Here is an 11896-nt window from a genome sequence, read left to right as displayed (position 1 = left end):
GAGCAATTCTCAATGACCTTTACTTTCGATGATTCGCTAATTCAGCAACAAATTAAAGACCTTGACTTTCCTAAATTGAAATTAATCAAAATTCAATCATACTCTTATTTTGAAAGATTAAAAATACTTAAATTAAGCTTATAATTAATCAAATCTAAATCAATCTAATAGAATTTTAGTTATTAACTTAATAGAGAATCGATCATAATCATTGGACTTTGGAAATCAAATGAGCTACTATTTTTTAAAAATATGTATCATATATTATATATTTTAAATATACCAATAAGTTAATGAATAATAATAGTAATAATATCTTTGTACATATGTAGAATATGACTTTTTCAATGTATAATACTTCTATATATATACTCCCACTCAATAAATACTATTAGAGCATAAAACATTTCAATGAATAATAACATAATATATACGCACATATTTATGGTTACACCCATCATCAATAGTGATTCCAACCATCCCTTCACCAATATTAGATTATTTTATGAAGCATGGAACATATTTAGTCAATAACTAAACATCATACTAATAATAGAGTCTAGAATTTACTTGAGCAAACAACTAATTCGGTCAACAACAACAGACAGTTTGTATACGGCAATCAATGTCTAAATATGTGTCGAAGGAGTTGGTGTAATCATGCTATTATAATGAACGAAGCATGTAGTGAAAAGGTACAATGATGGTGAAAAATGGTATCGTAAGGGAATGGGACGATGGTGGTTAAAATGGAAATAGTGAAGGGTGTTTGGTCATTAACTAGATCAAGTTCATGGTGAGGTACGAAGTAATCGGATTAAGAAGATGAGAAAATGGTGGTTGGGATAATCAGGCAAATAACAAGGTGTTACCAAGTGCGGAGTTCAGGGGTTAGCAGGGGGCACGACCTCTTTAAAATGAAAATTTTGATTTAATCTTTTAAAAATTATTAAAATATAGATTATTAAAATGATGGACTTGTAATGTTACTATCGTAAAAAGTACAATTTAATTTTGGCCTCCTAAAAGAATTTTTTAGCTTCACCCCTCAGCTTTATGGTGATACAAACAATGGGAATATGGTGGTTGAGATTGTGCAGCAAAAGAGGGTTTTGGTTAGGCACAAATAGGCAACGGGTTGAGCGTTGGTGCAAGCTGATGAAGGGTCAGGGTTGTGTGATGGCCAGTTGGGTGAGACGATGAGGAACGCTAGCTTGAGTGCTAGTCGTAGGGCCAAGAGAGCTAATAGGACATGTGAGGGCTGGCTGACATGAAGTTGAAAGAAAAGAATGAGAGCAAAACCTTAAAAATATGTTTTGTTGGTTGTAGTTGTGACAGCCCAAAATTGACCCTAGTCGGGAAGTGGTTTCGGGACCACAAAACCGAGTCATAAAAATAATTGATTTCCATATTCTACGCTTATTATGTGTGTACATGAGTATGTGGAAGTTTCATTCTCCAATTTTGCCAATTGCATGAGAAATTATTAAATAGGGATTGATATGAGACATGGTGAAAATATGATAGGCTAATTTAAAATGGTCTATTAATGCATGTTGAGAAAATGATGGGTTTGCATGTCAAATTACCCAAAATTTGAGCTAGTGGGTGGCCATGCTATGGGTGGAAACATGTTGGGAACATGTTGGCCTAGTGAGGTATGTAGGAAAAAATAAAATAAGGGGCATGGGCATAAAATAATGAAAAGGAGTATGATGAATACAAAAAAAAATGTGTGTAGTTGTTTCCCCCCCCCATTGCCGTGAGCTAAAGAAAAGAAAGGAGAAAATTTTTGTTCATCCTTTCTCATCTTCATTTAGCCGAAACTAGAAAGAAAAAAACAAAGAAAAAAAAATGCTCATCCTTTGGTTCATCCTTGGCCAAAAATTTTAAGGAGGAAGGAAGAAGAAAGGTTGAAGAGGTTCGGCCATGCATGTAGCTAGGCTAAGGTATGTTTGATGATGTTCCATGAGATGCATGCATGTTTTAGTTGTTAGCTTGAGTTCTACCTAGCCCATGGTCTAAATCTTGCTATGTGATGGAAATGACACTCGGCCATGGATGCATCATTCTTGGTTGATGTTTGATGTTGTGGTGATGAGGCATGAGGATGAGTTAAGATTCGGCCTAGGTGGAGTTTGTGTTAATGCCATTGCATGCTAAATATGAAGCTTGTTAATGATGCATGTGATGGTGGCTTGATGATTCTTGAACCTCCTTTTTAGCATTTTTGAGTGAGCACATATGTGCATTGGTTGCTAAATGGAGAAGAATCGGCTAGCAAGTTGTGTGCTAAGGCGGAATATAACTTTTGCATGTTAATGAGCAATGCATGTGTTAAATTGATGGAAAGGGAGAGGATGCTTTACTAGTGTGTATATGTGTGTATTAGCCAAGTTTTGAACTCGAAACAAAAGGGTGTTTAGTCAAATCAAGTGACCATACTTGTAGAATGTATTAAGTGTTGAAATCGGCCCCAAAATAGACATGCATATTCGGCCAAGGGGGAAAAAAAATTAGCTAAAATGTTGAGTTTGATTCATGATTCCGTACATATGTGACTTTAATGTCTAATGTATAAATATGGGCTAAGTGCCTTGTGTTCCTCTTTTCGATGCTCAAATGATTAAATCAATTTATTTGTTTAATTAAGCTCAAGAGCAAAGGGGAACTAAACCCGATAAAGGGAAGGAAAAAGTGGTCGAATAGCTATCGGAATCGTTCGACAACACCCGAGGTAAGTTCTTGAGTAAAAGAGCTTAAATTATGATGTGATTAGATCATGTTTTAAGCAAATTAAAATCATGCTCTTTGTGTGGCTATTGAGCCGAATTTGCAAGAATGAAAAATGTCGTGTTTGAGTTTTGCTAACAAAAATGAAATACGAATGGGCCATGATTTATTGTTAAATGTGCATGGTTATTTGAATGATGTCCGGGCTAAGTCCCGAAGGCTTGTGCTAAGTGACAATATCCGGACTAAGATCCGAAGGCATTTGTGCGAGATACTAATTCCGGGCTAAGCCCGAAGGCATTTGTGCGAGATACTAATTCCGGGCTAAGCCCGAAGGCATTTGTGCGAGTTACTAAATCCGGGTTAAGTCCCGAAGGCATTTGTGCGAATTACTATAACTGGGCTATGTCCCGAAGGCATTTGAACGAGGAGCTATATCCGGTTAAATTCCGAAGGTACGTGATTTGGGAATGAATGAACTTGCTGTAAAATTCCAGTTAATACTCTCGAAACATCCCAACATTGAGGTATGTTTCGTATGTGCTTGAGTTTAGTTGAGCCCTTGCAAATAAGTATTTGCTCAGTTGATAAACGAGCTACCGGCCTTTGGCTGAGTTGATCTTTTGTGTATGTACATAAGGGTTGATAATGTGAAGCAAGTACGATATCGTAAATTTGTGCATATGAAATTATCCGTTTAGCTATATGAATGCTATACTTTTGTTGTGCTGGAATTCCTTGCTCAAAACTTACTAAGCATAAATTGCTTACTCCGTTTCATTGCTCCTCTATTTTATAGATTTGGTTCTCCAGCTATCGGACTCGGGATCTTGAGGTCAAAGTCGCCCACACTATCAAAGCCCCCTTTTGGTACAATTTTGGTTGAACTTCGAAATGGCATGTATAGGACTACCCGTTTGTTGTGGGTCGTGGACCCTTTGGACTTGTATAAATTTTGGATAGCCATGCGAAAATGGCTTATATGTGTTTGAGTATAATGTTATAATCATTTGGTGTGGATATGCTTGACAAGGATTGGCCACGGGGATGGTTAATCACTTTCATAAATTGTGCTATTTATGCAAAAAGGGCTAGTTGAATCATGGAAACCATGAAATAGGTAAAGTCTACCTTAAAGGCAGATGCTGACAGCAGCAGTGATGTAGATTTGGAAAATCACTAAAAATAGTAGGAATGGAATTAAATAGTGAATAAATTATGTAAACAAACCTTGATGAATCTAATTTCATAGGAAAGTAACGAAACAATCATACGGACACTATGTTAAGAGATATTCAGGTTCTCGTGAGACAGGGCCAGAACGGTTTCTGGATTTCCTGTTCCGACTTTGGAAATTCATTATAAATTAACCAGAGATAATTAGGAGTCATACCATATATGGATAGATTCCTCTCTGAGTCTAGTTTCTATAGAAACAACGGCATCAGTATTGGAGCCCTGTACAAGGAGATATCCAAGTCGTAATGCGCAAAGGTCAGGGTAGTCGATCCCTGTAACATGGGAGACTTTGACTAACAAACTGTACTAATTGGCCCGACCAAAAATTCTAGAAAAAATATGTAGATGGGAATATTAGTCTAGTTTCAGGGAAAAATCACGAAACTGATTTTTTGAGTTTTGAAACTCAAGATATGATTTTTAAAGTGACTAGTACGCAGATTGGCAGTGTCTGGGAAATATTTTTATAAGGGGTTTAAAGTCTGTTAACACCTCGTGTTCGACTCCGGTGTCGGTCTCGGGTTTGGGGTGTTACAGTAATAGCAATGCACTAATGCCCAATTTAGTGGGCCCGTCACTAAACCATTGTTTGGTTGGTTGTAATAGTTATTACAGCCCTATTCCATATGGGCTTATTCAGGGTAAAAATGTATAATACAATTTCATGCCTTCCTCACTGAATGGTGATTCAGGGAACGAATGAAGTAACAAATTAGCCAAGGTTTTAATTTTACCCTCATCTTCTCTCACGTCTAAATTCCACAATTGAAATTTTTTTCATGCTTCTTCCCTCCACTATAATAATATCTTATTCACTTAATCTAAACCTTTTTTTTAATCCTATTTTCTCCCAACCCTATCTGCGTTGCACACTAAAACTCTTTTTCTCTTCAATATATTTACAAAATTGGAATTCTTGACAACTTAATCCATTGAAGAAAAGAAGTGAAACATTTTTCAGGTCATTTCATAGGATCCAACATAAGTTTTAATTCGAACCCAAATTTCAAATGCCCTAAATTTGAAGTTCTTATAATGGGTTTTGGCTTATAGATCTAATCTGCCAATTCTTAGTTTGTTCGATACTCTTTTATCAAATTGTAAGGTTTTTGCATTAATATGAAAATTTGGTTTTTTTTTAAATTGCTATTTTATTTTATTCATTGTTGCTTTTTTTTATTGTGTATATGAATGTATTGCTTTTAAAATTGATTTCAATTTAATTATTATATAATCACGCTTATGAGTTCTTATTATTTTTAGTTAATGAAAGGTTTCTTGGGTTTAATATCCTTTTCTTTTTTATGGTAATTATTTTAAAAAATAAGGACTTCCACTATGACAATGGGTTTTCTTATGGTGATTTCATATAAACTTGGTGAGGTGTAATTTATAAATCCTAATTTTTCAAAGACCAATATCAAGAAGTGTAAAATCTATACTTATTTTACTAAAAATCATATTTCCATTTTCATGTGGCAAATTTTGCATTCATGAAGCTTATTTCTCTATTCTTTTGCACCCAAAGATGGCCCAATTTTTGTTTGGTTAAAGTAACCAGCAATTCTATAATTCTAGAGAGAGTAGATATCTTTTTTATATTTTTCAAAGTCACAAACACTTTGCAAGTAGATATGTGAAAATTTGAGGACAGTGTCCATGAAAATCAAAGAAAAGCGTTTGTTGTATTTGTGAAAATTCGGTGTGGTTTTCTCTATTATTTATTTGTTTATGATGGGTTAGGTTTTTCTTTTAAAAATTCTTACATATCAATTTAATATCATGGTTAATAGTTTCTGGTTATGGTAAGGTTGTAAAATAAATCTATTACCTTTTGCATTTGCATTCACCAACATCAATTTGCATCTTCGTGAAAATAAACAAGTATCTGATTTTAGAAAGTAACAATTTTAATTTCATTTCATTTTATTGATGAATAAATTTAATAAAAATGGTGGAAGTTGCACATCTTTGATCTTCCTGATTGAATGATGCTTTAAATCGATTGTTTGATGCTTAAATCAGTTGTTTGTTTCTTTAAATCTTTATGCTGCTGATAAACACCAACAAATGGTATGCAAAGAAAGTATTTGCATCTGCTTTGAATTGATTCCTTTCTACTTTTACTCGATCTTTTTGTTATTTGAAAGGATTCATTCTTGTTTACATCGATTCTTCGTGATTTAAATCGATTTTTTTTCGAATAGATATTGTAATAGCATAAGGAAAAAGCTAAAATGACCAAACAATATCTATTCCAAAAAGCTAAAATGACCAGACAATCTTCATAACTCTTTTATTGAAGCTGTTGATAGGGTTAAGGAATCAGTGGGTCCTGAGCTCTTTAAGAAACTCCCGTTCAACTCGGTAAGCAAACTATTTTCCATCTTTTACTCCAAATATGAAACCTTTGTTGTATGTATCATTGTATTATGATGATCATACATTTGTGTTTTTATTTGTTTTAAGATCTACGATGGGATCAAAGCTTTTTCATACAGATTTTTGGTTTTGTTTGGTTGTAGGGTGATTTGAGGAACACAGATAACTTGGACAACCTTTTCTCTAAAACAAAGTATTGCCAATTGAATATATATTGTAACCTTTTTTGTTTTTGATTGTTTGCATCACAATGATCCATTAATTTATTGTCAATTTACAGTTTCATTTGGGATTATGCTTGCAAATAACTTAAAATAAATGTAATTTGACTAGTGTTAAATTGGATTTCACCTGTAACAATTGGCTCAGGTTTGATGTTGTCATATATTTTGCTAGCCTTAAAACTATTAGGGAGAGTCTTGGCAACCCTCATCAGTATTTTGACAATAATTTAATAGGCACTATCAATCTATATGAGATCATGGCTAAATATAATTGCAAAAAGGTATGAGAATGTCTTTAAAACTTTTTGTTTTACTCTGTATGGTTTCATAGTTGCATTTCAACTAATTTAAGAAAGATGTTAAATTAGTATAATTGTTATAATTCCTTATTGAGTTGTTCCTATTTGTTCGAGTATTCGAAAAAGGTCGTTTTTATCTCTATGATATGTTTAAATGTGAAGATTGTTTGAGTGCCAAGAATTTAATCAAGAAGTTTATTACATGTCAATGCTTTTATGCCCCCAAAAAGAAAACAATAGTTTTTCCTTGTACTACTTCAATTCCACCAAAGTTTTTAGGTGTTAGTAAATATGAAAACCACTAGAAAATGTGATTGTGTCCTTATTCTATTTTTAGTTTGGTGTTATACATATTCATACATTTTTATACTAAGCAGATGGTTTTCTCACCCTCCGCAAATGTGTATGGCCAACCCAAGAAAATACCATGTGTTGAGGATTTTGAGTTGAAGGTCATGAATCCTTATGGATGGATCAAGGTAAGAACTAGTTTGTTCTAAAATGTTTCTTTACTTGATTCACAAGAATTGTACATTTATTATATTTAATCAATAAAATTTTCCTTATATGTACCAGCTTTTCCTTGAAGAAATTGCATGAGCTATTCAGAAGGCTAAACCAGATTGAGGTATCATTTTAATGCGTTACTTCAATTCTGTTGGTGCTCATGAGAGTGGTAAAAATGGTGAAGATCCAAAAGGTATCCTGAGTATGAAAAGTGATTCAGATTGAAGATACATCAATGGTAGTAGCAAGGACCTTTTTCTTTTTTGATATTTTTGGGGAATATTTTTAGATTTGATGTTAGTGGGTTGGGGAAAAATATATAGAAGATAAAACAGGGTTCTGCTTGCTAGGGTTTGTTTGATTTATAGATGATTGATATTTTTCATAAAACGAGGCATTACCGATCAATACACATCGTTCACATTCATATTTCATACGTCGATCACATATATCATCATATTTCATTCATTCATAATCACACTGTCCCTTATATAGGTCTATGAAACCTTAAAACATGCTTAGAAAGGGGTTTGGGACTAAACCGATATCATTTGTAAACTTTGAGAAACATAGAAAATTATCATAGATTTCAGGGTCACACACCTGTGTGAATAGGCCGTGTGCCTCACACAGCCATCAGACACGCCTGTGTCACAGACCGTGTGAAAATAGGGCATACATACTGACTTGCACCACACGGTTGAGGACACGCCCGTGTACCATGGTTGTGGAAAAATTAGGGAGGTTACTGACTTGGCCACGCGCCCATGTGCCAGCTTGTGTGTCACACATGGCTAGTAGACATACTCGTGTGTCTAGGCCGTGCCAAACCTGAAGGGTATACTGACTTAAATCGAAAGGGTACCCGAGGGGACACATGGCCGTATAACATGACCGTGTGTCGCACACGGCTGAGACACACGCCTGTGTCTCTACCCGTATGGACAAAAATAGGTCATTTGTAAAGACAATTTGTCACCCTACTCTCAAGCACACAAAGTAACCAAATTTGGTACTATTTCAATGTAACATCCTGATTATCGGGTTTTTTGCGATTCTTGATATTTTAAGTAAGTTTCTAAAATTTGGTATGTGATTATGGAATTCATAATTTGAGTATGTAAATGGGCTTATGGAAGGCCCATGTGTTGGCCAAAACCCGGTAGAATTTTCAAAATTTGGACTTAAGAGTAGGGGTTCTGGCTAGGTGACCTTATGTAAAGTTGTGGGAGAAATGTATCACAAAAAGAGCTGTAGTAAAGTGGCAAGGGTGACGCCACTAAGCTCCTAAAAAGGTGGCGTGTGGAGCATAGGGGAAGACATGGGATCGATTCCCTGTGTTGGCAAATAAGGTTATTTATTTTTATGAGCAGGAAGGGTAAGTGATGGAACCCAGGTGGATTCTGTTAGAGGAGTTTGAATTAGTCAAGTGCATGGATTAAGGAGTGATAAGGGGAGAGATTTTAGGGATGATGGAGAGATAAGGGGGAGCGTATCTAGGAGAGATTTTAGGAGATTTGAAATGGGGGAAGTGATGGCCGGCCAAGGGGGAAGGTTAGTGTAAATTCGGCTATTGGGTTCTAGGGTGGCATTTTCTTCGTTTGTTTTCTTTCTTTCTTCCCACTTGTGCCGATTTTTCTTAAGCAATTCCTCTCTTTTCTCTTCCATTATTTTGTCCATAAACTCTTGACCCCCATTCTTCCTCTCTTTCATTTATAGTAAAAGCCGAACTCATCCTTCTTTTCATTACTAATCGAATAGCAACAAGTCAAATCTCGAAGGAGGCAAAGGAAGTCAATTTCTCCATAAAGGTATACACTTGTTCTTTTTTTATTTTAGCCGATTCATGTTATGTCAGAAGCCTTTCAACTCTTTTGTCAACACCCTTTTTGGTCCATAACCACTTCTTCTTCAATGATCCAAAAGCCGAAAGCACAGCATCCTTGGGTGACTTGGTGGCCGATTCTTAGGATCCTTGTGGTGCAATTTTTGCTAGTGTTTTGAAGCTGGGACTGCGTTGAATCAGAGTTGACACGGGATTGGAACCATTTGGGTAGGTGAACCTTGGTAAGTGCTCGTAGCTTTAATCAATTCGGTATTATGGAGGTTAAGAAAAGCCGAAACCCCTCTAGTTTAGGGAGGTGGCCGAATATGGGTATAGACTTTATGGGGTTCTCCTTTTAATATTTTTATGGTTTCTATAGTGGAGGAGTAGCAAAGCGTATTGTCGATTTAGATTAGCTTGGATCACCGAAGTGGCTAGATCTCGTCATAAATCTCGGTAAAGGTAAGGTGCCTAAGGCCATTATGGATGGTGGTCGAATGTGTAAGTGTTAATATTAGATGGTTCCTGGTTTGGTTCAATTATTGTGAGCTGATTTATTAACGGTTGATTATAGGAGAAATCGTGTAGGAGATCTCGTTGAGGAATATCGCAAAACAGGTGTGTAACGAACCCTTTTTCATACCTTAAAGCGATAAATGCCGAAAAGCTGAAATGCCGGAATTCTGGCATTTCGAGGACTTGTGAGCAAGAGAACGCTCATTAGTTAGTTAGATTCATTGAGATGATGATTGGGAACATTGGAAATGGCGTTCACGGTAAGTTGGGCCTCGAGGGGCCGAAGTGGGGCCCAATGGGCTTTCGGGCCCATTTGTAAAAAAATTGGTAGAAAAGGAAAACTTGCTAAATTGCGCATCGCGACTGATAAAACCGTTATGGAATATAGGCAAAATGGGCCTAGATGACAAAATCGGCTAAGTAGGGCCCATTAGGGGTTTTAGTCCCAATAACTTAATTTCGCTAAAAATGGGCCAGAATCACTGTTTGCACCCATGAATTGTTAGTAACTGTTAATGAACATGGAAACCCTAATTTTTGGTAAAATTACAGGATTACCCTTATAACATGAAAATGACCATTTTGCCCCTAGGTAAAAATGACCATTATACCCCTAGGGTTTATATACAAATTTAATACATAGGATTTTGATAAACATGGTATGTATGATATGCACATGACATGTATGATATGCACATGATATGTATGATATGCACATGATGTATTCATAAATGCATTGGGTTGGGTTTTTATATGGACGGAGGAAGTGCAAAAGGGCTTATGCCCCAGTTATCAAAAGGGCTTATGCCCCAGTTATCAAAAGGGCTTTTGCCCCAGTTATTAAAAGAGGCTAGGTCTCCAGTTATATGATAAAGCAGCTATGCTGCCAGTGAAGAGTTATGGTTGGGTGGGTTGAGTTATTCCCCACATGGTGTGTTGGTTGGTACGGGTGGAGAGTAGCGGATGGTGGGTCGAGTAGTCTCCCCAAATGGGCTTGCATTCATTTGTTTCTTATTGACGATACATGTGATATTGAAATGGGCCTATGGGCCATACCGGTTACTGTAAAAGGCTTCAGCCTAGTTATATGATTTATGAAAAGGCTACGGCCCAGTATATACATATTGAGATTGGACTTGGGCTAAGGCCCAGCAAGCTGATATTGATTTGGGCTCTGAAAGTGGCTTGTTGCACACTGAGTTTCCAAACTCACCCCCTTTCCTTAACCTTGCAGGTGAGCCTTGATGTGGGGACTTGGAGCCGGAGGGGATTCAGAGTGGCCACGGTGATCGCCTTTGGGCTTTTAAATAAGCATTGGTTTTCTTTAAATTTCCTTTAATTATTATTTATTCTTGGGTTGTAATAAGGCCATTTTAACTTTTCTTTTACTTCTTTTCGGGATTATTTTATTTTTAATAACTTTAAAATTGGATGATAATTATTCAAATGGGCTAGACTTAGGACGTGTTTTCAAAACGATACTTGATTTCAAAATATCACAACACCACGATTATTCGATTTATCAAAGACGTCCACTTAAACAAATTTAAACTCGATATAACAAAGTGTGGCAATGGTCGTAGGCATGTCTAGGATTGGATCCAATCGAAGAGCTTGGTACTTAAGCAGCCTTCATGGCTCACCTCCTCTGTCTCGGATACCTACCTGGTGCCCAGCTTCCATTCACTTTGTTAACTCAACAAAATATATGGTTTTTAAAACACTAAAACGGAACATGGGTTTTCAACTCCAATGTGGCACGTCAGATTCGGCCATAACGTTTGGGCCGGGTTTGGGGTGTTACATTCAGTACATTAATAGGCAACCAAAACATGCTATTTCATACACATTTCATGCCATTTAAAATAATCCTTTTCACTACTAAATTCCACAACCAAAAGCATGCCAAATCAAATTGATACTTTAACTAATATCCATATTTAGACACAACCCAAATCATCAAGCATTTACTAAACCAAAATGGAATCCAAACATCATCTTAAATTATACCAAAGCTTACTATATTATGACATTACACCAGGCAAATTACACATCAAACATAAGTCATTAATAAGCCGTACAAAGGAACCAAATACATCATCAAAACCTTTGTCAAAATGATTCAAGCCTATACATGTCATATAACCAAATGACAAGTGTAAAAATACCAA

The 11896-nt window shown here is 36.0% G+C and overlaps 1 pseudogene; it reads left to right on the top strand.

The window, feature by feature from the left end:
- Nucleotides 1-1199: 1199 nt before the first annotated feature.
- On the top strand, nucleotides 1200-7609 carry LOC121203713 (bifunctional UDP-glucose 4-epimerase and UDP-xylose 4-epimerase 1-like; annotated as a pseudogene).
- The last annotated feature ends 4287 nt before the right edge of the window (nucleotides 7610-11896 follow it).

This window comes from Gossypium hirsutum, chromosome A07 (assembly GCF_007990345.1).
Source record: "Gossypium hirsutum isolate 1008001.06 chromosome A07, Gossypium_hirsutum_v2.1, whole genome shotgun sequence".
In the NCBI taxonomy this organism is placed as follows: domain Eukaryota; kingdom Viridiplantae; phylum Streptophyta; class Magnoliopsida; order Malvales; family Malvaceae; genus Gossypium; species Gossypium hirsutum.
The sequence above is the reverse complement of the archived record's forward strand: the minus strand, read 5'-3'. Positions and strand labels throughout refer to the sequence as shown.